At 38.9% G+C, this 26,686-nt stretch overlaps 1 protein-coding gene across 1 annotated transcript in view; it reads right to left on the minus strand.

The window, feature by feature from the left end:
* The window catches only part of Kcnh5 (potassium voltage-gated channel subfamily H member 5), a 303,831-nt gene that overhangs the window by 177,350 nt on the left and 99,795 nt on the right, over positions 1-26,686 (minus strand). The gene's annotated exons all lie outside the window — the stretch shown is intronic.

Raw genomic sequence — 26,686 nt, forward strand, 5'->3', positions numbered from 1 at the left:
TTGCTATGATGGATGAAGATGGTATTGTTGGAGCTGGAGAGATGACTCAGCAGTTAAGAACACTGGCTCTTAACTTCCAGAGGTCCTGAGTTCAATTTCCAGCAACCACATGGTGGCTCACAACCATCTCTAATGAGATCTTATGCCCTCTTCTGGCAAAAAGGTGTGCATGTAGATAGAACACTCCTGTACATAAAATAAATAATTTTTTTAAAGGCATTTTTAAAGTTGGTCTCAAAGAGAAATCTTCTTTTCTTTGTCCAAAGATAATCTTTTACTTATTTATTCCAATTCTATTTTTTTGGAATGTCATGCATGAATACAGTATTTACATCATTTCCATCTCTCCCTTATCCTCCTCCAGCTCCTCCCATGTCCCCCACTTCCTCTCAGATTCATGATAGAAACAGAAATTGTATAAGAAAAGATATGTCTGAGCCAATAATACTTCAAAATTACTGTGAGGCAAATATTAAGCACACTACAAAAGCAAACCAATAACTATTACCCGGGAAAACAATTATAAATAAAAACATACACTTACTTTTATATGTTATCAAGTATCTATGAAAGACTGTGGTCAGATTATTTAATTCATGCAATGCATTTCCAGTAAAAAGTAATAAAGAAGTAGAGAAAGAGAAAGATATGCCGAGCACCAAAAAAAAAAAAAACTCTATAATCCTAATATACAAGAACATAAAAGTCAATAAAAATAAATAGGATACATAAAAAAAATGGATAGAGGATAACAATTACCAATCTAAAAATCTTACACGTGGTCAATAAGCATAAAGTTACATTCAACCCCATTAATTATTGAAGAATTAGAAATTAAATATATTGTTTCAAAGGCAATGATATTTTACAACAAATATAAGGGTTTTCAAGGTATGACAGAAAAAGGAATATTCAAAATATTTCAGTAAATTGTGAAATTAAAAGTGTCATTAAATTAGTCAAGTAAAAATAACCAAAAATATTTTCTACATTCCCATTTTAAGACTTTGTCCTCATGTTGGGATCTGTTCACTTACCAAAAGATTTGTGAAAAAAATCACACTTATTCTAACATCTCTTAAAACATTGATACTGAAGGGAACTGAGATGTCCATACAATAGTGTTTAAACTTTTGTAGAGCCTCAAAGCAATACTAAAAAATAAAAAAAATCAAGACCTGAACAATTCCAACACCAGTTGACATCCCAGCACAAGTAAGGGATATATCTCAGGGCCCCACCCCTAAGAGCTACAGACAATTAATAACTGCTGAATGAGGGATAATTGGTCTGCTCCTAGGATGAGTCCCCAGATAGTCATTCAGTTCCAAGCAGCCAGCCCTAAATACATAAACATATAAGCAACACTACACAAACTCAGCAGGTTGTATTAATAAATGTAAGTATGTGTGTAAGTGTGTGTATGCAACAGTAATATTAGAGAGTAAGATGCCATGAATTTGAGGCATGGAGGGTGACATGGGAGAAGTTGGAAGGGAGAAGGGAATTATTTAAATGTAATATTTATATATAAAACTCTCAAAAAATAAATTAAAAAACATAAGAAATTCACAAATACACACACACATACATTGGAAACTATAATATACAAGCAAAGGCCCTCAATGTTTTGTTTGCCTGTTCATTTGTTTTTTTAGAGAGAGAAAGAAAGCAAGGTCATGGAGTTAGGTGGTTAAGAAGTTGGGGGCACCTGGGAGGAGTTGGGAGAGGCATTATCAGAAGATATTGTATGAAAAAATGTTTCAATAAAAATGAATAAATAAAAAGATTTTTAGTTAGAGAGAGAGAGACAGACAGACAGACAGAGAAGATAGCATGGTTCTCCCATCATCTCATATATTTAACCTGGGGAGATGGGACTTGAACTACTATTTTAAAACATAAAGATCAACTCACAACTCAGCAATTCTTCCTTTGCTAACCAAATCAGAAGTGAAGAGTTCTATTAAGATATTAAAAAATGTGTTATATACTATCCCCACTGTCACAGAGACATATCCCCAACACATTGTAACCATGAAAATAGATTATAAAATAACATGTATATTGTGTTTTCAAAAATAAACCAATAAGTATGTACACTTATGTACTAAGAAATGCCAGAAAACATATTATACAAATGCTTCTATATAGTGGTTTCCAGTGATGATGATTTTTCATTTGTCTTTTATGTATTGTTCCAAATTTCTTACAAGCATATATAATTTTTATATCCCCAAACAATGAAGTTATTTCCTCCTTATTAGAAAACAGATATACCTATCTCCCCAGGTAGGCTATTTTAATAATATGTAATTGTTGTGTGTCTTTTCTTCTGTGCTTTATAAAGTTAGAAATACATTCTGGGATGTTCCAGGATAAAAGGGAAGTCAAAAGAAAAAGTCAATCCTACTGAGACAGTTAAACTGAGCATCTCACTCCACATTGCAGAGAAACTGCTCCATGGGTTCCACATCTTACTAGGTGGGTACTTGCCACAAGCCAAGTCTCTCTGTGCTATTTCTCTCTCCTGCAAAACCTGAGTAATAACATCGCTGATCTCATAAGGTTAGTCTGAAGATAAAATGAGTCAGTGTTTGTAAAGGGCGTGCATTCTTAGTTGATAGTGTAGAAGAGAGTTAGCTGCTCACCATAAAAATGAGATGATGTATAGAGTCCCCCTTGCCCATCTTGGAAGTTAGTCAATGACTACTACTGTTTTCATCAACTCCCATCTTGTATTACCTATGGTTACTATGAGAGAACTAGTCAACTTCTCTGTGTCAGAGTCAAGGGCTTTACTGAAATGGTGCACTATGAGTACAGTCCCTCCAACCCCAAGGTAGAAAGAGCAGTTAATGAGGGCGATGAAAGGGTGAATGTCAACCTTTGGCGGAGTATTATTTATTGCCCTGAGAGATCAATGAATCCCCACATAAAGTCACAACCAACATCTTGCATTGATGCTGTGGTCAAGAGTATCACATCAAGGAAGTACTCCAATTAACTCCTCCAAATGGATGGGAGGAAAGAACTGAGCTCAACCCTGCTTTCAGACACTAACTCCCACTGGGAAAAACAGTGAGGCAAAGGAGGCTTACAAGTGGTGAAGATGAATGAGGAGAGAAGGCAAGTGGCAGAGACAGGAGACAGAATACTGATCAATCCTGGCATCCGTGTGTCACCAACCACAGAGAAGAAAGCTGAGATTCCATTTCCAATTTCTGGAAAACTTATTCTGGATGCGATTTTATGAGGTAGAAAAACAGAACCTCTCATGAATGGAAAATACAATGTGCTGTGAGGCATGCAATGGGGCTCTCTATCCAAGCTGCCATATAATGTAGCATTTGCCTATTCACATCCCTTATCTTTCCTCTAGTTTCAGGGTGAGATCACTGGACCATGACTCTTAATGTAACTCCACAACTGCTAAATCCAATATTGTCCTTGGTCAGGTTTTTTCTCTTAAAATAAAAATGATTTGTGTTATGTTCATATTAAATAAAAATTAGAAAGTGTTAAATAAGATTCATTAAATCATAAAATTTAAGATAGCAAGAAGTATTCACACTGGTTAAATTTTTGAAAAGAATTCCACTTTCCTGCCTTTTCCTGCCTACTCCTAAGAACTCAAAATGAGAATCCAGAATTCAGGTCTAGGTTTACACAATGGAAAATAAAAATACAGAGAGATCTGCATAGCCAGATTCCCCCAATCAGAGGTCACACAGTCAGTTATACATTTATAAAGCATTCTCATTACACAAAGAGGTTATGCAACCTGCAAAAGAGCTTTCTGTTTCAGTGAAGCAATTAAATGCATTAATTGCTCCATGCTACCCCTTAAACACAGCACAATTAATTAGCCGTTTCTGCCAGTGACTATGTGCTTCTGTGTCTTTCCACCTCGAGCTATCTCACAGTGCCTCCCAGCATTTACTTTATTTTTATCCTTATTCTATAACTGCAAAACACATTCTGTGCCAGAGTGGGAAAGCTGACATTAGGTGAGAAACAAACAAAAAAATTGGCCAAATGGGGCTCAGAATGCTCCATAATTAAATGAGGTTGCAGGGAAGACAGGGATTCATTTTTCACTCTCTTGCTACCAAAAAATTTGCTCATTAACCCAAAGCAAAAAAAAAAAAAAATGTGCTAAAGACCTATAACTATTATAAATACTAGAAGGAAAAATTAAACTTGTCCTTTAAAATACAGAGAAGCAGTGTTTGTATTTTCTGATGATATGAGTAGAAAACTCAATGCCTTAATACCATAAGCAGGGGCAGAGACCAGCAAAGCCAAGGAGGAAGCTGCTTTGGCATTCACCTAGACATTTTCTGTGATGGAGAAGGTTGACAGTGAGCTTGTCACAATTCTGGAAAATCTTGATGAAAACAGGATTTCATGTGACAGGGGAGGCCTCCAGACACTAGCTGTAGGCACCTTCTCCACAGTAGCCATGAACCAGACATCCAAAGAGCTCTCTCTCTGCACACTTCACTGGCTGTTCTCAATGCCTAGAATGAGCCAAGACTGGCCTGTCTCTCAGGGTCTTGTGGATTAGTTATTAATTTCAGAATAGGAAGAAACGGGTCCAGACTTACAGACTAAGAGACAATGAGCAGAACAATTGTCAATTTGTTCTGTGTAAACAAATGCAGACACAACAGGGCTAGGTTTAGGGAACACTGAGGATATCAACAATATTTATATCTAAATATTTAAAACAGGCTTATAGTGTGTTTTTCATTTGATTTTACAGAACTCCATGATGCAGAACTGTGTGATTATGTCTGATATAAAGCTGAGGTCTATTTGGCTTATTCCAGAATGTAATTATGTAAATAATATAGATAATGTATACCATTTTTTATATAAATGTATTTAAACATTAATTTTTATTCAACTACTATAGGGTAGTCTTCCTTTGATATTTCTCAAGTTTTCAGGAAAGGGATTTTATTTTTAATACTTAAGCCCTGCACATATGCACAAATACCAAAATAGTTATTATTACATCTACATTGTTATATCTGTACACTTTGAGACAGAGAGAAAGTTATATGTTAGAGCCCAAGGGATGTGTGTGTGTGTGTGTGTGTGTGTGTGTGTGTGTGTGTGTGTGTACATAACCAATAAATGATGCTGGAAAAAAATGAATGTTCACATATAAAAATTTGAAATGGGAACCTCATCTCATACCACACACAAAAACAAACTCAAAATGGATTAAAGACTTAGGCCAGATGTAGTAGCTCCCACCCATAATCCTAACAGTCAGGAGAGTTAAAGCAGGGGGATTAACCTAAGCTAAAGGCCAGCCTGGGTTACATAGTGAGCTCCAAGTCATCCAGGGCTACAACGTAAGACCCTGTCTCAAAACAAAGAAACAAAAGAGACTTAAACATAATAACTGAGACTAGAAAGAGCCATGGTTGGGAAATAGGAGAAGAGCCTTGAAATTGGTCTTGGCTATGATTTCTTACTTGACACTAACACTATAAGCAAAAAGATAAAAATTTTTTAAAAATTTAAAAAATTTTTAAAAAAAGCAAGCGGAATGACATCAGACTAAACCATTTCTGCACAAACAACCACCAGCTAGTGAATGAAAAGACAACCCATGGAAGGGAAAATGTTTTCAAAATAACTGTCCAGGAAGGGTTGGTATAAAAATGTATGTGAGGAACTCACACAACTCAACCACAAGTCAACAACTCAATATTTAAAGTGGGCAAAAACCTTGAGCAGACCTTTCTTTCAAGAAGGCGAACAAATGGCTGAACAGGATGTGAAATCAGCACCAGACACCAGAGAAATGCAAATCAAAATCACAATGAGATGTCACCTCCCACCTAGTAGGATGGCTGTCAGAAAAACATAGAAATATGAATATTGGTAAGAATATGGAGAAAGGGGGACCCTTGCATACTGTTGGTGTGTATGATAGAAATGTAAATTCATGTATTTATGGAAACTATTGTCGTGAAATTAAAAATAGAACTACCATATGATCCAGCAATCTCATAGAAATGAAATTCACATATTGAAGAGACATCTTCACTACCATGTTCATTGTAGTTTTATATGAACTAGCCAAGGAGTGGAGCAACGTAAGTCCTCACTGAAGGTAAGTGGATTGTCTTAGTCAGGATTTCTATTGAGATAAACACCATGACCAAAGCTAACTTGGGGAAGAAAGGGTTTATTTCATCCTACTTACATTCAGTCCATCATCCAGTGAAGTCAGGCCAGGAGCTCAAGGCAGGAGCTGATGCAGAAGCCATGGAGGAGTGTTGACTTGTTCCCAATGGCTTTCTCAGCTTGCTTTTGTGTAATACCCAGGACCATCAACACAGGTATGGCACCACGAACAGTAAGCTATCATCTGCCCTGCCCCCCACCAATCATCACTCAAGAAAACACCCCATAGTCTTGCCCACATGCCAATCTGGTGGGAGCATTTCTCTCAAGATTCCCTCTTCCTAAATGATTCTAGTAGCTTGTGCCAAGTTGATATAAAACTAGCTAGCACATGGATAAAGAAAGTGAGGGGGTGGATCTAGAAAGTTATTCATCCTTGACCCTGGCAATAACTAAAAAGAACCTAGAGGATACCACACTAAGTGAAACAACCCAAGCTCAGAGAGACGATGCATATTCTCTCTCACTTATGCATGAAATCAATGCAGTTAAACTCACAGAAATGGAAGTGTGGTGATGGAAGGCAGGGGTGTGGGAAAATGGGGAGACTGACCAAAAGATACAAACTTTCAAGAGTAAAATACATTTTGGAGACATAATATGCAGCGTAGTGAACACAGTTAATAACCATGGATTTTATACTTGAATACACTTAGAAAGTAGATTTGGAGTTTTTTCTCTGTTCCTCGCCCACACATACAGGGAAACTATGATAGATATGCTAATTTGATTTTTTTGATGCCAACCATTAATGCATATCCCAATACGCATAATGTGTGTTAAAACAGCAAGTGATATACTTCAAATACATGTCCTACCTGTCAACCATACTTCAATGAAATATGAAAATAATTAGCAGGCTAGTGAAAATGATTTGGTTGCCTGATGCCTGTGAACTACATTTTGTTGGTTTATCAGAATTTAAATCTATAAGTAGAAAAAAGGAAAATGCTATGTAAATGACTGCTTAAGACATATGCTATCCTAGCCCACTTCAAGACTAATTAAGGCACACACTCATTTCAAATTAAAAATAAACTGTAAAAGGTTTAAAACAAACTAATGTATGGTATTGAACCATATGGTCTTTCTTTTGTGTGACTATAGGTGGCATATTTAACTTCCTGTCTAAATGCTTCCTCCTGCTCTTTGAAAATTCTCCAAAAGAGCACTGTTTTATTTTTTTTCTTGTTGAAAGTCATAATGAATGTTCTTCAACATTAGATTTGTGTCAGTCTAAATTACATATTTACATATATATATCCATATAGTAGTGTGTATAAAGTTACATGGGGGTGTAAGTATAAATACATAACCATTTTGCATTTCACAGTACAGAGAGAGGGAAAGAATGGTAACCAACCCTTTCCTACCGCCCCTGTCATGTGTACCTGGCTAACATCCTCAGTGAAGTGCTCATCCTCTTTGTGCCTAGATGACAAATGAGATCCAAAAGCTGTATCATGTGGCCACAATAGCTTTAAAAACTACCTGGTAACCTGCAGTCAGATTTCTAATTAAGGGTTTCAACATTGCAAGTCAAAATCCTTGTGTATTTTTAATATAATATTAAAGAAATTGTCATATTAATAAATTATGATCTGTAATAACTGAGAAGAGTCTTTGCAGATACTGGCATCTGGGTCAATTCACAAACCAGGAAGATACATTTTTTTTTTTTTGCCATTAGACATTCACAGGATTTAAAAATGGCAAAGCTACGGAGTGATCAATAACTTACAGTCAACATTTGAAAGTGTTTCAGGCAGAAAAAATTGCAAGTAGATGGGACAGAAGGAAAACAGTGGGTGAGAAGAAAGCAAGGGAAGGATGGTAAGAAGCAGGAATTATGCAGATGCCTCCATGCTGTGGATCTTCCTGAAGTGGGAGAGCCCCTTCATGGTTGCTCTGAAACATCCCCCAAAACTTTCTGATGTCTTTGGCAAGAGACACGACCTGGGGTTTTCAGTTAAAGAGGTTCCAATTAATCAAAGCCTAAGGAAAACTGTTCTGTGCGTGTGGTTAACTAGGTTATAAAGAAATACAAAGTTCCAAAGCCACTGATGCTTTGCAAAGCCAGTTCTTACGCCTGGAAAACAAAGGTTGGGATGCTGGCAATTAAGGTTTCAACATGTGCCCTCTTCCTGGCTTGTCATGGCTGCCTTCCCTCATATACGCACCAGGTAGATGGAGATAGCCTGGTTGTCTCCTCCAATTTGTCGTTTTGTTTTCTTAATGGTGTTTGCCATTACACCTACCACCTTGACCATACTAATCAAGTGCTCTACCACTGGGTTCCACCTCCATCACCCCTTCTCTTCCTCTTATAAGGACAACAGCTTCATCAAGTCAGAACTTCACCTTATGACTTCATTTAAGCTTAATTACTCTTGTAAAGGTGTCATATCTCCAGTGTGAAGGGATAGGGCTTTGATAAAAAGGCAATTTCTTCCCTAACACCTGCTTCTTCAGCGTGGGTCAATAATGAAAGATGACAGAGAACACACAAGCCCTCGTCTCCTGATCTCCCTTCACCCATTTCTTGTAGAATAATGTTGAGACTGGATCGCAAACATAATTAGCATGGCTGAAAAGATGAAACCTGACAAGAGACAAATTAATCTAAGATGAAAACAGAAAGTCAACGATGAAAAACAATCATGTTCAAAACTATGCAAAATAATGTTTCTCTAAAGAACAATAACCAGTCATCATGAGAAAGGATGTTTAATATTTCTTATTACTGGAGAAATACAAACAAAATCAAAATGAGTCACCACCTCACACCCTTTCGGGTGGCTACTATTTTTTAAAGCACACACACAAACAATGTTGCTAAAAATGTGAAGAAGGGGATTGGGGAGAGAGTTCAGTTGGTAAAGTATATGTCTCTTAAGCATGAGAACCTGAGTTAGATCTGAAGAACTCATGTAAAAACGCTGGGCATTTGGGCATGCAATTGTAATCCCAATTTGAGGTAAGCAGACATATAAGGAATCCTGGTCCTTACTGGACAGGAAGCCTAGTTTAAGTGACAATCTCCAGAATAATAAAATAAAAGACCCTGTTTCAAAGAAGGAACTGTGGTATGGTAATTTCAAATTTGCTTGGTTAGTAGACTTATCACATTGTTTAGATTTCCTTATATTTTGGTAAGATTCTGACCAAAAGTTCAATGCAGCCTCCTGGAGTGTGTGTTGATTGAATGTTCAATAGTGTAGAAAGATTCCTAACTAATTGAGTAGTCTCACTAAGATTTTGACTGACAGTGAATGAGCACTTGAAGAATTATTTCTAGAAGCAAAAATAAATTGTCAGGCACTGTTCTGACCATTTTATATGAATTAATCTATCTACTTTGCACAACAATTTGATGAATTAAATGTTACCCCACTTTACAAATGAACTGGCAAGTTATCAAGAGTTTTTGTCCACCAGATCTTCACAAAGTCACTGGTGGCCACGCCACTCCTTGAAAATATCAGCTCCAATACATCTTGTCCTGTTTGATCTATAAAAAGACCTTCCTTCGTTGCAAATAGATCACCATGCACAAAACTCAAGTCCAAGTGTCTCAAAGACCTCAACATAAATTCAGCTACACTGAACCTGATAGGAAAGAAAGTAGGAAGTAATCTTGAACACATTGGCACTGGAGATCACTTCCTAAATATAACACCAGTAGCACAGACACTGAGAGAAACAATTAATAAATGGACCTCTTGAAACTGAGAAGCTTTTGTAAGGCAAAGGACATGGTGAATAAGAAAAAAATGACAGTCTACAGAATGGGAAAAGATCTTCACCAACCTCACATCTGACAGAGTGCTAATCTCCAAAATATATAAAGAACTCAAGAAAATAGACATCAAAATACCAAACAATCTAATTAAAAAATAGACTACAGATCTAAATAGAGAATTCTCAACAGAAGAATCTCAAATGACCAAAAGATATTTAAGGAATTGCTCAAAATCCTTAGTCATCAGGGAGATGCAAATTAAAATGACTCTGAGATACCATCTTCCACCTGTCAGAATGGCTAAGATCAAAAACACTGATGACAACTTATTTTTGGAGAGGATGTGGAACACGGGAACATTTTCCCACTGTTGGTGGGAGTGCAAACTTGTACAGCCACTTTGGCAACTTCTCAGAAAATTAGGACTCAATCTCCATCAAAATCCATTGACACCACTCTTGGGCATATACCCAATGGAAGCTCAATCATACCACAAGGACACTTGCTAAACTATGTTCATAGCAGCATTATTCACAATAGCCAGAACTAGAAACAACCTAGATGCCCCTCAACCAAAGAATCGATAAAGAAAATGTGGTACATATACATAATGGAGTATTACTCAGCGGTAAAACACAAGGACATCATGAAATTTGCAGGCAAATGAATGGAACTAGAAAATATCATCCTGAGTGAGGTAACCAAGGCTCAGAAAGACAAACATGGTATGTACTCACTCATAAGTGGATACTAGATATAAAGCAAAGGATAATCAGACTACAACCCACAGCTCCAGAGAAGCTAGGAAACAAAGAGGACCCTAAGAAGGATGCATGGATCACCTTGAGAAAGGGAAACAGATGAGATCTCTGTGAATAAACTGTAGATTTGGGGGGGGCACTAGAGGGGAGAGAATTGGGCATGAGGGAACATGATGGTCAAGCTGGGGGAGAGACAGATTGGGAGAGCAACGAAAAAGATATTTTGATAGAGGGAAACATTATGGGATTAGGAAGAAACCTGGTGCTAGGGAAATTCCCAGGAATCCACAAGGGCAACCCCAGATTAGACTATTAGCCATAATGGAGAGGGTGCCTAAATTGGTCTACCCCAGTAATCAGATTGGTGAATACCCAAACTGTCATCTTAGAGTCTTCATCCAATAACTGATGGAAGCAGATGCAGTGATCAACAACCAAACACCAGGTTGAGCTCCAAGAGTCCAGTTAAAGAGAGGGAAGAGGGATTATATGAGCAAGGGAGGGGGGTCAAGATCATGATGGGAAATCCAGAGATAACTGAACCAAGCTCTTAGGAACTCACAAACTTTAGACTGACAACTGTGGAACCTGCATGGGACCAGACTAGGCCCTCTGCATATGGGAGAGAGTTATGTAACGTGGTCTATTTGAGGGGCCCCTGGCAGTGGATCAGGATCTATCCCTGGTGCATGAGCTGGCTTTCTGGAGCCCATTATCTATGGTGGTATGACTTGCTCAGCCCTGATGCAGGGGGAAGGGGCTTGGTCCTGCCTCAATTGAATGTACCAGGCTTTGCTGACTCATACCCTTTTGGAGGAGGGGATGGGGGTGGGTTGAGGGGAAGGCTCAGGGATGGGGAGGGAGCAGGAGGAGGGATGAGAAGTGGATCTGTGGTTGGTATACAAACTGAAAAAAAAATTTAAAAAGACTGTTCACTCATCCTTACTTCAAACGCCTTCCTGACTGCCCGAAAGTGTGCTTACTACTGCATAATCTCCTGACTCATGAATGTCCCTTACTTCTTGTCCTATTTGCTTGTTTGTTCTCATCTTACTAGCTGCTAGTTGTAGGAATTCACCAGAAATAAGAGCTTCTGCTTCTTTTCCATGCACACTCAAACATGAGGAGGGCAGAAGTGCCTTGACTGTAAAACATCACTACACCTTTCCCAAACCTGTTATAAGCCAGGGTCTCTCCCTGAAACCTAGATTCATCCATTCAAGGGGCTACTAGATAGCTGTAGTTAAATGCCTAGTGAGCATCTCACACTTAAGATGACTTGTCAAAATATAGCCCCTAATTCCAATAGGTCTGTCCCTTCAAAAATTCTAGCTTTCCTGAGATCATTCCTCTTCCCTACATGTGTGTAGACCAAGCAAATATGGAGGTCATCTTTAATTTATCTCTCACTTTAAAACCTCACTTCTAGGGGCTGGAGAGATGACTGAGCAGTTAAGAACACTTACTTTCTTGCAAAGGATCTGTGTTTTTAATTCCCAGCATTCATAGCAGACTGCACACAACTACCTGTAACTCCAGAGCCCAAGGGAATTCGATACTTCCCTAGTGTCTATGGACACTTGCATGCCTCTGGGAAGTATACACTCATGCACACACTCATGAATAAAACAAAAACGTAAATAATTAATTTTTTAAACCCACATCTGATCTGCTAGTGAGCCTTGTTGGCTCTATATTCAAAACATAACTAGAGTCTAACCACTTCTCACCACTGCCTTTGCTACTTTCTTGGTCCACACCATCATCACCTGTGGTGATATATTATGTACCCCAATAAAGCTTGCCTAGGAATCAGAGGACAAAGCCAGCCACTGTATTAAACATAGAGGTCATTAAGGGGTAGAACACACCTTTAATCCCAGCATTTGGGGGGCAGAGATCCATGCAGATCTCTGTGAGTTCAAGGCCACACTGGGAACAGAGCCAGGCGTGCTGGCACACACCTTTATTCCCAACACTAGGAAGTAAGTAAGATGTCAGGGCACAGAAAGGCATATAAGGCATGAGTAAACAGGAAAATCTCTCTCTTGAGGCTGAGAATTTCATAGAGGTAAGAATGAAACTGGCTTGTTCTGTTTCTCTGATCTTTTAGCTCTTACCCCAATATCTGGCTCTCTGTTTTTTATTAATAAGACCATTTAGTAATTTGTGTTACAGTCAAGTCTCATTACAACTACTTCAATAATGTCCCTGAATTGTCTCTCTCCACCTGACCTTGTCACTCTAGAACTTATCGTCAATGCAATGATCAGACTGACTCTGTTAAAACATATTAGATAATGTTATTTTCTTCTCAGAACCCTCAAGATGTCACCACCCTCAGAATAAAACAGTCATGCAGCACTGCTTGCCCTGGGATCAGCACCATTTTCAACTCCTAATGTGTCATTTTCCACCATGCTATTCTAGACACTGGGGATTCAGTTTATAACAGAGACACAGCATACAACCCTGATACTTTCAAAACTTTCCTTTTAGCACTAGCCATGGTGACTTTGATTAGTCAGCCTTTTTCTGCTTTAATTTCTGTAGGCCAAGTTCTGATAGCAGAAAAATTTCTGGCATCACAAGGAGACACTTGGTTTTCATCTGCATTGAGTCAGTAGACTCACACTCTATAAACCTATTGTGTGTGAGAGTCGAACCAAAGACTTTAAATGTAGTGCTGATACAGCAATGTTCACAAGGAACAGCTTCACGGGAATCCAAGTGGTTTTAACTAAAATCCGAAACACACATGGGCTCACTCGACATGTGCAGCTTAGATACAGTATTCAGATCTGACAATGTGCTTGTCTAGGCCCAAACTCTAAAATTACCTATGACTTTGAATCAAATCCAAACAGCATTGTGCTGTGTTACTCACAGATACAGAATGCTGTCAAGTCAAGGCTGGTAAGAATTTTAGCCATAATTGTCTTCAATTGATCTGATATTACTGAGAGTAGTTTTTATTCCTATTCTTTTATTGCTGCCTTGTAACCCACAGAGAAAAAACCAAATCCCAAGCTTAAGAAACTGAAGACATTTTGATCCAGCTTCATTCGTAATGCTGGTAAATTCCATACCTTTCCTTAATTCTCAGATATAACCCTGAAAATTAGACCAATAACACAACCTAAAGTTTATTTTTTGTCTTACATTATCAATCCATATAATAGATGAGATTAAGGCATAGTGTAATACCAGATCTAAGAAATAAGGAATCCGCCAAAGAGAAGGCAAAAAGACCCTGGACACCATAATAAGGGCAATACCAAGCTAAAGCTGCATGTCAGGCCTATAGACAAGAGTCCATGTTACACAAAGTTAAAGGGATCCCAGAAAGCTACACCCAAGGACTAGAGTTATAACCACCCAGCATGAGTGCACTGAGATTAAAATTACCTACTGGAAGAGAGTGTAATGATTGAATTAAAAGAAGTGCATGGAAAACAAAGAAAAGAATTTAATGAAAATCATCAGCCTAGAGAAAACTCAGTGTTATTCAGGAACATAACCAGAATATACTACATGGCTTGGTTGTAGAAGATATTTAGATAGTGGTGATAATAAAAACAACATTCTGATTAGATCAAAATCACAAACAGAATACATCAAAAAAGTAGAAAATTGGAACTATAAGAGATAAGGGAAGGAAAAAGAGCTATACTTTAATTCTCCAAAGACAGACACCAACAGACAGTGTTGACACCAAAATTTCCTCTAATCACATAGGTAGTAAGTACCACCTAAAAACAAAAATGACTTGAAAGTACTCTGGGAAATGGGGAAATATGTGTAGAAAAGGAAATTACTGTTCTTTAAAATAAATCCTACTATATACCTGCTCTTTAGATGAGAATGTGTTACTTTGATTTAAAAACAAATTCCAGTATCATATATTAATTATTCAAACTAATGGGTTTCATTATGATACTTTTAGATATACATATGCAATTTAATCATATTCATTCTTTCTATTAACCTCTCATGTCCCCTTGACCCACTATTGTAGCCCTAGTATTTTTCCTTAAATTAATATTTCATGCATGCAAATATTCTGAATTTTCAATAATTAAAATTAAAAGAAAAAGGAGTCAGGAAAATCGTATGACTGCAAAATATCTTTACACCCCCCCCCCCCCCCGCCATCTGTGGGTCATGTTTCTTCCTGTTTCTCTCAGCTGTGTTCTTTTCATATCAACCAAATCCAATTACTTACCCTATTTTCTCTAAGAACTGCTCTACAATGATGAAATTATCAACGAAATTTCCATCATCACAGGAAAGTTAGGCTTAAGCATCAGAAGCCATTGAGATCTATCCTTGGGTAAATGAACGCCCTCTTCTCTTGATTAGAGTTTCCTTAAAATACACATATATGTTTATATTTCTTTGCTTAACCAGAAAAAAAAAAAAAAAACTGAGGATATGTGTACTTCTGAAAGTCAGTACTGAAATAGTCCTAACCTTAAGTTTCCCTCTCTAGAAGAGAATATTCAAACTTAATGATTAAATCCAAGGGACTTGGAATCCAACTGTGTTAATAGAGTACCTGCCTGACATACAAGAAGCACCATCTAAACCAGGTGTGGTAGCATGCACCTGAGAGCTCCATACCTCCGAAGTGAAGGCAGGAGGGTCAAGATCATTCTGGATACAGTGGGTTGATAGCCAACCTGGGGTGAAAGAAACACTATCTAAATTGCATTTATGGTATAGATAGTTATTTGCAACCCACTTAAATTCTCCAGTAGTTTTCTTCTACTGCTAACAAGCAAAACTTAAAATAATGGTTAGCAGTATAACCAATTCATTCATGTCAGGACTCAGTTGTGATTAAGAATGAGAAACAAGGGAGTATTTTCTGATTCCTCTAATCCCTTGGTCTTCCTAATTGCCACTCTGTTTTACTGCCATAGAAATTGACAGCCATTTTTCCAGGGTTGGTGTGCAAAATGCCAGCCATTTCTCTCTGATCAGTGTCAGTACTGCTAAAAATGGGGAAACTAGCTCTGCTTTGAGTTTCAAATTAGGCATTTTAAAGCCAATAGCCAAAATAATAATCTTAAAAGTGTAGATTTCTTTTTCAAGTGCCAGGCCCTTAAGATAGAAAATAACTTGTCTGTTGTTCTTATTATATGAAAACATGGAAGGAGGCAGAAAACATGAAATACAAGTTCACAGGGTAGAAGGAAGTCTGAGAGGTGACAGGGAAATCCAAAAGCAAACAGGTCTATCCTACTTCCTGCAGAATGCTGGGGCATCGGATGTAAGGTATAGGACAGCCTATGACCACAGACAGGTAGGAAGGGTCTGTGGAGAAGCCTCAGTAGGTAAAGCACACTGGCCTGAGCAGCATAGAGATGTGAGTTCAGAACCCACAAAAAGTCCCACGCTACTGTGCATATCTGTAAGTAATCCCAGCAGGGCAGGAGAATCTTTGGACACTCAAGGGTAAGATTCTGACTCAAACTAGGCAAAAGAGGGGAACCAACAGCAGAGACTGTCCTCTGACCTCTATATACATGATCTCCCACAGGAGTGCCTACACTCACACATATGAATACACACACACACACACACACACACACACACACACACACACACACAACTATCACAGTGGCCTACAATTAGCCAAGATGCAAAGAATAAAAGCCTGCGGAACTCTCAGCCCTATAGGGACCATATATACTCCATACCCTCTCAAGGCTCAGAGATCATTGCAGAAGAGTGGGTGGGAAGAGTGTGAGAGCCCAGGGTGGTGGTTGACTACAAGATGGTATTATGTTCTGCACACAGGAGGGCAGTTACACATGAACTCACAGCAGTTGTGACAGTATGTCCAAGATCTGTGCAAACCCAAACCAGACCAAATCCTAGCAGGGGTGAGGCGTTGAGAGCACAAGGTCCCTCCATGCTATGGAGCTATTGGCAATTGTTAGCTGCTGGGAGATGGAGCGACAGTTTTCTCTGAGATTACAGCCCTCACAAGTTGATAGTCCTTTAGTAGAGGATGCATCCAAGAATATTTGGGCAGCAAAAACTGGTCTTGAAGAATTTTTTTAAGTAGCACAAAGTTGGATGCGAAGGGAGACAGAGTGAGAAAAAAGTTGGGGGTGTGGTGATATCGTGTTCCCCGAAATATTGTGCACACTAATAAACTTATCTGGGGTCAGAGAACAGGACAGCCACAATATTAAACATAGAGGTTAGGCAGTGGTGGCTCGTGCCTTTAATCCTAGCATTCGGGAGGCAGAGCCAGGCAGATCTTTGAGTTCAAGGTCACAATAGAAATAGCCAGGCATGGTGACTCACGCCTTTAATCCCAGAAAGCAAGCCTTTAATCACAGGCAGTGATGGCAGAAAGTAGAAAGATATATAAGGCGTGAAGACCAGAAACTAGAAGCTTTTGGCTGGTTGAGCTTTTAGGGCTTTGGAGCAGCACAGTTCAGCTGAGACCCATTCTGGATGAGGACTCAGAAGCTTCCAGTCTGAGGAAATAGAATCAGCTGAGAAACTGGTAAGGTGAAGTAGCTGTGGCTTGTTCTGTCTCTCTGATCTTCCAGCATTCACCCCTATAACTGGCCTCAGGTTTGATTTTATTAATAAGACCATTTAAGATTCATGCTATGTGGGGGTGCATATAATCAAACATGTTGCAAGGACTTCTTAAAGATCCAACATAAAAGAACAAGTAGACATCGCTGCACTGCCAGTGGTTGTTTGAGAAATGGAAGGAAGCAGAAGGTCATGAACAAACCTCTTTTATAACAACCTGGAATCTGCCTATGTGTTTGCATTTACCAATTTCCTGTTATGTTTACTCATTTGAAACTGCCACTGAAGTACTTAGATTATGGAGAAGTGTATGGTTTTGACCACTTGGCAAACATGGAGCATCAAAATCCACTCATCTCTTCCAAAGGAATGCTCCTGTCACTATTGGGGTACAGAGTTTGACTGTACAGACAACTTCTCTGACTTGTGACTCTCATATTATTTGGAGAGGCAAGCAATAAACATATAAAGACAACATTAGAGAATGTAGTTGACAGACTAGAAAAAGATAATGAGATACAATGTGACAGGTACATCAAATTGACTAGGGAACTCATAGCAGTGAGCCATAGACAAAGTGCTGTAAATTATCAAGCCTTTCTTACTTTTCCCACCAAAGAATTAGGAATAAAAGGGTCTGAACTGTCTTTATCCTTATTGGCATCACCAAGTTGCCTTAGCTCCATCCTGCTCCACCCACAGGCACACCCACCCCACTCCTCCCTGTTTCCTCCATCCTCTTGGGAAATCTCATCATATGTTTTTGCTTTACTGTGACAAGGTACTAATGGTCAACAGGGGATAGAGACTTACATCTGTTTGGGAACAAAATCAGAGTTTCAGAAGGGCCTTCTGCAATCAAGGACACACAAAGTAAGATTTCTAAATGTAGAACTATCAGACAATGTCATCGGAGAAATACCTGAGACCCAGCTGTTCCCATTAAGTAGTAACTGTGAGGGGGAAAAAAATAATTGTTCAGCCTATTAGGACAGCTGCCCTTGGTCTTTCAATCATTCGTTCCCAATATCACAGTTGTCAGCATTTAGGAGAAATATGACGCAGCAACACAGAAAAGAAGTAGCAAGGCAAGTGGGTCGTGAAGCAAAGTGGGGAGAAACGCCAAAGCAGCTGAAGATGTTCCCATGAGGGTAGGAAAGTGTCCACGGAGCCTGTGACTGCAGGGAAGCTGCAGGGGAGGGGAAAAAGTTCATTCCCAACAGAAAGTAAATGGAGCTAGGAAGCCAAGTCCTGCTTTAGGAAAGAGGAACATGGAAGTAGAATTAGCAGGTGCAGAGGGAGAGGGAATGCAAGGCTGGGTGTTTATTCACATATGTGCATGTGCTTTTCTATGGGTCAAGGAGAGGCGATGAGCATGGATGGAGGAGATGTAAGCATGTCTATGGACTGAATAAGAACTGGAGATAGAGACAGAGTTGGGGATAGTGAGATAGAGGATGGGCAACACAGCAGAAATAAACAGCAGAAAGCAATTATCAGGGGGGATCAGACTGCAATCTGACCACACTTTGGCCCACTTTACTAAACTCTAGAGTCATGTATGTAACAATTCTCATGGCACTTACACAAAATGCTGTCTTCAACTTAGTGCAGTAGCTGCTCACACCAGTGAATGAAAAGTGAAGTCTCTCTCCCTCCCTCTCTGCCCATTTACAAGTCCTAATCCCAAATCCACAATCTAATGAATTCTAAATACCATTGCCATTGTCTCTCACCCTGACTATTAAACATTCTGCCCTCATCCACCCTTGACCTCTTACACCTTTTTTCCTCACACAACATTAGAGTGATGGTTATAGAATATAAGACAAGCCATGCCACTATTCAGGGCCTTGGCAGGCTAAAGCAGGAACATGAAGAGTTCAAGGACAGCATAGAAGAAGATGACAAAGGAGGAGGAAGGTAAGAAAAAGATGAAGAGGAAGAGGAAGGAGGGGAGGAAGGGGAAGAGGAAGTCTTCCTTTACATTGACTCAGAATAAAAGCCATCTTACAACAAACACACACACACACACACACACACACACACACACACACACACACAACCTTGCCTCTTCTGGCCCTACCTTTGTATGAGGAAGTTCAACAGTGAAATAATAAATTTGAAGACTACATCTGTAAGAGCCACCATCTGGTCATCAACTAAGTCAAAAAAGGGTGGTCATAGGTTTGGGAGAACTGCCAAGAGTAAATCTAAGTGTCGTATAAGAAAAGTTACTGAGCAAATCTGACAGAGGAGCCTGAAGGACGTAAGACTGAGAAGCATGGGCTTCGGTGACAGGTCCTGACTCAAGCTGCTGCTCAGGTGTCCTAGAGCAGAAGCATCAAGATGAGGAGGCTTGAGGATGCTATGAGTAAGGGGTCAGAGGCTGAAGGAACTTGAGCACCCATGTGTAGAAGGAAGAAAGGCTTCTGCTTTAGCTAAGCACTCTTTCATTTGTTTGTTTGGTTTTGGTTTTTCAGGAAAGGGTTTCTCTGTGTAGATTTGGTGGCTGTCCTGGAACTCACTCTGTAGACTAGGCTGGCCTCAAACTCAGAATTCCACCTGCCTCTGACTCCCGAGCACTGGGATTAAAGGTGTGCGCCACCACTGCCCTGCTAGCTAGGTACTCTGTTTTTTATTGAATCTGCTTTTATTTTTTTTATTAAGAAAAAATTTTCATTCATTTTACATACCAATCAAAGATAGATAGGTACTCTTAAGGAAAAATGTTGGGGAATCTCAACTACAAAGAAGGTCTCAGAGTCTCTGTAGAACCTGGTAGACAAACTCAAAGGCAGCCAAAAGTAAGAAAACTTCTCCCGAAATATGAATCCCCTAGCAAACTCTCAGAAGAAGAATCTATACATGACTTCCCTTGGCCAATGTCCAAATACAGACACCAATGTGTCTTCCCTTCACAATTACTTCAAATTGGTGATATTTCCAAATTAGAGCCCCACAGATTAAGACTGCTTGCCACTCTGAAATATGAATTCAGCTTTAAAGAAGGCAGACTCCAAAGGGCAACTGTTGAACCAGCTTCTGAAAGGACAGCTGTACCTTCAAAGAGAGTTTGTGATGTCTCCAGCATCTCTTGAAAAGCAAACTGGATATAATTTTCATTGCATAAAGATCATATCTCCTACACTCACAGCCCAAAGGTAGCACTGCCTCCCTAGCTGCCAACCTCCTAGAGAGGGTTACCACAGTCCTCACAATTCAGGTAAATATTTACTAGGAAAACAAGGAGTGGTGACTTAGAAGCTGACTTAGAAAGTGCCCCTAAAGAAAATCCTTCCCTAAATAACCAAAGCCTTTCTTAAACTAGAGCATAAAGCCCTTTGGGTATGACATTCATTTTAAGTAGCCCTAAATATACTCATCTATGGATTCATAGGCTTTTCAGTCAGTGAAAAAAATTAAAGATTTTAGGCAAAACTAAAATCATCTGTTGATAGACTCTTGCTAGCACCTGTACAAGGATCAAATAAGTTTTTTATTCTCAAAGATCACCCTATTGGCTCCCAGGTCATCCTGTCCTGAGAAATGCACAACTCCTTAGAGGTCAAGGTCAAACACCCTGGAAATCAATAAATAATCCTGTGATGAGAAAATAGAGCTCTCTCCTGAATAAATAAATACATCCACTTAGAAAGTGAGACTTCACAAAAATTTTACTCCAACTCAATTTTACTTTATAACATCAAAGAAAACTTTGACCACACATATGTTCTCTTCTCTCCCCTCTTTGTGGCTCTCCTTCCCCAGTACCCATCCTCAGTCAGCTTCCTGTCCCTACATTCTGGACACCCAATTCCTTTCTAGATGCAATGACAACTAGAGCCATCTCTCCATGGCTCAGGTCTTGGAAACACTCAACCACACTGTAGACAGCCCCGGGAAGCCCTCCAGCCTAAGGACCTGCAACATCTCCTCCCTCGGTTCTGCCAACCCCTTCTCATCTGCCTCAACCATGTGCTTTGTAGCTTATCCAAATGAATTTGTAGAAGTCTGCGAGTCCTTTTGAATCCTTCTCCTAGTACCTCACACATTCATTTCCTCTTCAACTTCGACTCTGAAAACTGTATTGGGAAACTTTTCTAAAAATCTCTCTCAGGGTATCCCAAACGAATCTGCCCTGTTGGGTGTATGCTCTCCATTTCACAAATGCTGACTTCGACCCAAGCTTCTTAAATTTTCTCCACTCATTATTCCTTTTTGCCCCAGATATTTTTATGCAACCCAATAATACAGGTATATATAATAGATGTACAAATTCATAAAAATTAAGCATTTGGTGATATAATTTACCATTTATTAAAAAAATTAAACAACTTTGTATAGTAATGAGATGTGTGTGTTTATTTTTACATTAAGAATTTAGGCTCGCCTTCCGTCTGTTCTCTATCTCTGTCTCTGTCTCTGTCTCTCTCTCCCTCCCTCCCTGCCTCTCTTCCTCTCTCTCCCAATAAAGCTCTAGAAAGGCTGAATATTTGATACTGCAGGTCATAAAGTATCTAACTTTTTTCAGAGTTGATTGATGTATTGATTTTTATAGCATTCAATGCTATGGACACCACTTTTCATAAGTATATTGTATAAGATGGGAGAAGTATGTTTTGGACCATTTCAGAAATTGATTGAAATTCTGTCCTAATCCCCAGCCAAACCTCACTTAAATGTTTCTTATGAAACTCAAGTCAGCAACTCAGACAATAATTTTCAAAGTCAAATATTCTAACATATTACAACCCAAAGAGAGACTATTTGATACATACTGAAGAATAAAGGTGGGAAATAGTAAAAGTCTGGGTTTTTTTTTTGTAATTAAAGTGTGTTTCTGTAGCAACAAACTTGGAATGTACAGTAGAGACACTGACCCTCGTAGCACAATAGTCTTGAATCTGAGCCAATACTGCAGGCAGCATCTGATAGGTGTTACGTGGTTTGGTGGTATACACAGTGCAAAGTGTGCATGTTGGTTGTTCAGAACCACAGCTGCAGTGAAATCACACAATGCAACATGAGCAAGCTCTGCCAAAGACACCTTGGACCCCTTCTGCATTTGATTTTTAATTAATGTTTGAACTTTGCACATTCAGAAACCTCTGATGACAAATTTCCATGACCTTCACATTCAGTCACAGGGTCATGACCCACAACTTAGGAAGCAGAATAAATTAGTAAGTGATGATGAAAAGCTTGAACCTAGGTTGTCCGACTCCTAAGTCTGTAGCCTTTCACAAACCCTGAGCCACATGATCTGCCATCTGTTCAAAGCTGGATTGCAACATGACAATGTTCATTCATTGGTGTGTGGTCTGTGGGCATCCTAACAATGCAGCAGTAGATATAAACTGCTGCCACAGAGATTTTACCATCTTGCTACTTGGCCCTTTAAAAAACTCATTTGCCAGCTCTACATTTAGACCCTCTCCACAGACCTGGCATCTCAGCATGTCTTCCTGGGTTACCACAACAGCTTCCTAGTTGGTTTCTTTGCCAATAGCCATTATCTTCTCCAATCAATCTTCCACACAGAAGAACCAAAATCTTCTATTTACCCTATACCCTTTTAGGATAAAGATCAAAGCCCTCCTCGAATGATGAAAAGCTTTCCGGTGTTCTGGTTTCCTTTCTTTCTCCCTAGACACATCTACTTTCCATTCAAGCAAAAGTGAAATGCATGAATTTCCCACCAAAAGGCCAAGCTATCCCATTTCTGTTTGTTTGTTTGTTTGTTTGTTTGTTTGTTTGTTTGTTTGTTTTTCTCTCTCTACTTGAGAAGTATCTGGTCATTTTCCTACTTTGCATCACATTTGAAGTTAGATGATCTGTATCAGCCATTTGCTCATTCAGCATGTACTCAGTGAAGACAACTATCTGCTAAAAGGCAATGTTTTCAACAAAATAAACAATGACAAAAAAAAAAGACAAACAAAACACTACAGTTGGGAGCTAAATGCCTGTATTCTTTCCTATGAAGTTTTTATTTATTTATTTGTTTGTTTGTTTGTTTATTGTAGACAGTGATCTAAGCAGGCTGTGGAGAAAGAGATGGGTATTAACACAGGTAGGGAGTTAGGATTGGAGTAAGAGAGCGAGATGGCACAGTGCTTCTATTATCTAACGCCTCAGCTGTATTAACAAGCTTAATAAGGGCTAAGAAGTTTCTGGTAGCTGCCACATACCAGTGCCTCCATAATGACTGTTAAAGTCCCCAATGGACTAAAGAAGTCTCACTAATACACAATTCAGTTCCCAAGTCCCGGATCTCAGCACCATACCCAGGCTACTTAATAGACTATTGAGAACACTCCTTCTTGTTTTCTGGAAAAACTCTTTACAGATTCTGACTGGCCTTGTGAAAATGTGACTTGGCATAAAAAAGAAACAGGATATGAAAGAACATTCCTGCAAAGGACAGTTCTATTTTGATAAGGAGTTGGGACTAGAATGCACCTCACATGGTCTTTTTTTTAACCACTGGACTACATATCTGAAAGCATTAACCATAAAAGACTACCTAGAACCATGAACTTTGAGCTCCACAAAATGTCTTGCCTCGTGGGATACTTGGTTCATTAAAGAAAAGAGAAGATAAAAGCAAAAATCTTTCTTACAGGCAAGGGTAGAGCAAACACAAAGAACTGACCCAGTTTCTAAAATAAACATTAGGCTTAAAGCTCTCCCCATCTGGCTAACATGAAAACCCAAGTGAAAATGGGCATGCTCACACTCCATTTCCTACCTACACCACTAGAGCAGGCACAGGAGACCAGGTAGCATAACAGTCAATGTTCCACCTGAGACAACTCAAGTGTTACATGATGGTTGGTGAGAGAATGTCCTTAATGCTGGAACAGAGTGACAACTCACTTTCAGGCCTTTCTGTATACCCATCTAGGTCAGATAACCTCTTAGGTCTCCATGGGTACGTGTGAAAATGTCTTTTGTGCCCAGAGCCAGTTGTATTTCAGCCTTCCCAGTGCCTCAGTTCCAAATGGAAAAACACTTCCCTTTCCAAGCACACTTTCCAAAAGCATATTTCCTTTTGTCATAATACCCCCCTGACAATCTTCCCTCTCACGGCTTTGCTAGAATTGCTGCATAGAAGACACTCTTCTCCACAGAGCAACACCATTATATTAATAAACTGTGAAACTCTTTGCAACCCTGTCTCTTTCTCACATAATCTTGCACCCCACCCCACGGACAGTGGTGTAACCATGTGAAGGGACACTAGAATGTATGGAGTGTCAGCATCTTTAAAAAGTGATGGAAACACCATTCATTCGTTTCCTACATTTAACATTTGAAAAATTAAAACCCACGGAGACTTAAAGACTTGGTAAGATGGTCCGTCAGACCTTTGCACCCAATTAATGTATGTTCTCTCAATCTCTAGGCCTTCCATAATCTGTTGATGTTCTTTCCAAATAAGGAGATGTCAGGACAAAGTCTATAACCTCAGTTTGATTCTTAGTATGAGTTGTACAGAGATGCTGAATTCGTTCACTAACCATACGAATAGGCTGCCTCGATCCTGTGACTAAACAAACAATAACAGAAAGAATAAATAATGTCTTAAATAAAATGAATGCTCAAAGTGCAACCAGGTAGCCATTTGATACATGTTGCCTGTATGCTTACTAATATATTTAATAGAATATTAAAACAAATACACACATACACAGATACATACTTGGAGAAAAAATACTAATTATTTATGAACAAGAGTTATCTACAACTTATTTTTTACTCCTATTCCTCTATTTTATTAAATTGTAATAAAGAAGCAAATATAGAGTTCTTTGCAATGGTTAGATTCAACTAAAATGCAAGTTGTATAATAATTTAGTAATAAAGCAAATTTCTTTCTTGATAAATCTTTAGAAGAAGATTCATAAAAATACATTAAGACAAGAGGATAATCACATTAGAAAAAAATCTGCACTCATATCCTGTTGTTTTATAGCCATCAAAACAAATTATCAGTGTGCTAAGGTGTTTTATGAATAGCTGCAAAATTAGACAGTCTGCTGATCTTTAGAAAATGGAAAATTATTAGGATTTAATAACAAGATTATGTAAATGAAGTAGATTAGAAACCATTTCACGAAGGCATCACTAAGTATTTACTGAGCAAATTAGCAAAGAGATTACCCACTTCTTGATTTAACAAAAACAAATCTGCTGTTCTCCATAACTGCTGCAGAACTGAACTGTTAAGATGCTCTCTTGCTAACAGCCTCTGATAGTGAATTTCACGAATGCCAAGAGAATGTCAGATTCATTCACAAATGGACAGATTCTGCACTGGAGAGGATCTGATTATGTTGTTGGGGTGATAGAACTATAGAGGTCACTCTAGATAGAGAGCATGCCAAAATTAGAAAGACACATATCTGAAGTCATAAAAGTATGATTGAAGGCATATGTTAAGAAGAACCAAGAAATCAATTCAGGTTGAACAAATGGATTCTCCACATTGGACAGCCTAGAATTGAAGGACTTTAAATTTGAAATTTTCCCCAGTAGCAGATGACAAAAATATATTGGGATCCTGGGAACATAGTAAGTAGCTGAGATGCACTGAGAATAGGCCAAATAACCATTTCCTCTAAATTGAAACAGTCTTCCTAGACTGAGAAGGACAGAGGCTATAATATTCAGGAAGCTCAGGAAACTTACAAGGTCTAGGAAGTTCCTGAAACTTACCAGACTTGAGAAGCTCAGAAAGTTACAGGATTCATTAGGTACATCAAAAGGTGATAAAGGCAGTAAACAATTTCTGGAGAAAGGAGACTCTTCAGTGAAGCTGTAAGTTGAGCAGTTGTAGACTCTGCAGTTGTAGCTCCATAGCTACAGCTTTCCTGAGTCACCACCCATACTAGGACGGGATTTCTAGTGAGGAAGCTGCTATCTTTGACTCACCCATGCTCCTGTAAGTAACTCAGATAAACTCATTGGTTCACTACTAGACAAGAAAGCAATCATTTCTTTAGTCAGTCATTAGTGAGTGCCCTATATGAGATGAAAAGATATGTTTACATTCTCCTAAGGAAAAGTCAAATAACAACCATGGTCATAACTTTTCTTTGAAGACATCCCAGATACTCACAAAAAGAGTCATAAAATTAAACTCTTGGACAGAGTCCACATGCAACTTAGCATTAGGTGACAAGAGCCTAGGAGTCAGAAAAGAAAACAGCACAGAAGAAAAAAAAAGACTCATGGGGTATGGAGGAAACTGGATTAGCTACCAATAAAATCTCTGAATTTTGTTGCATGGCATGAAGATTTCAAATGGCTTTCCCCAGAATAAACAAGCCATCATGTATGAGTAGTGATTATTTTTCTGATAGGAAGTTGACATTACTGGCATCTCTACCAACTTTTTTTA

Source organism: Onychomys torridus, chromosome 14 (genome assembly GCF_903995425.1).
Source record: "Onychomys torridus chromosome 14, mOncTor1.1, whole genome shotgun sequence".
In the NCBI taxonomy this organism is placed as follows: Eukaryota; Metazoa; Chordata; class Mammalia; order Rodentia; family Cricetidae; genus Onychomys; species Onychomys torridus.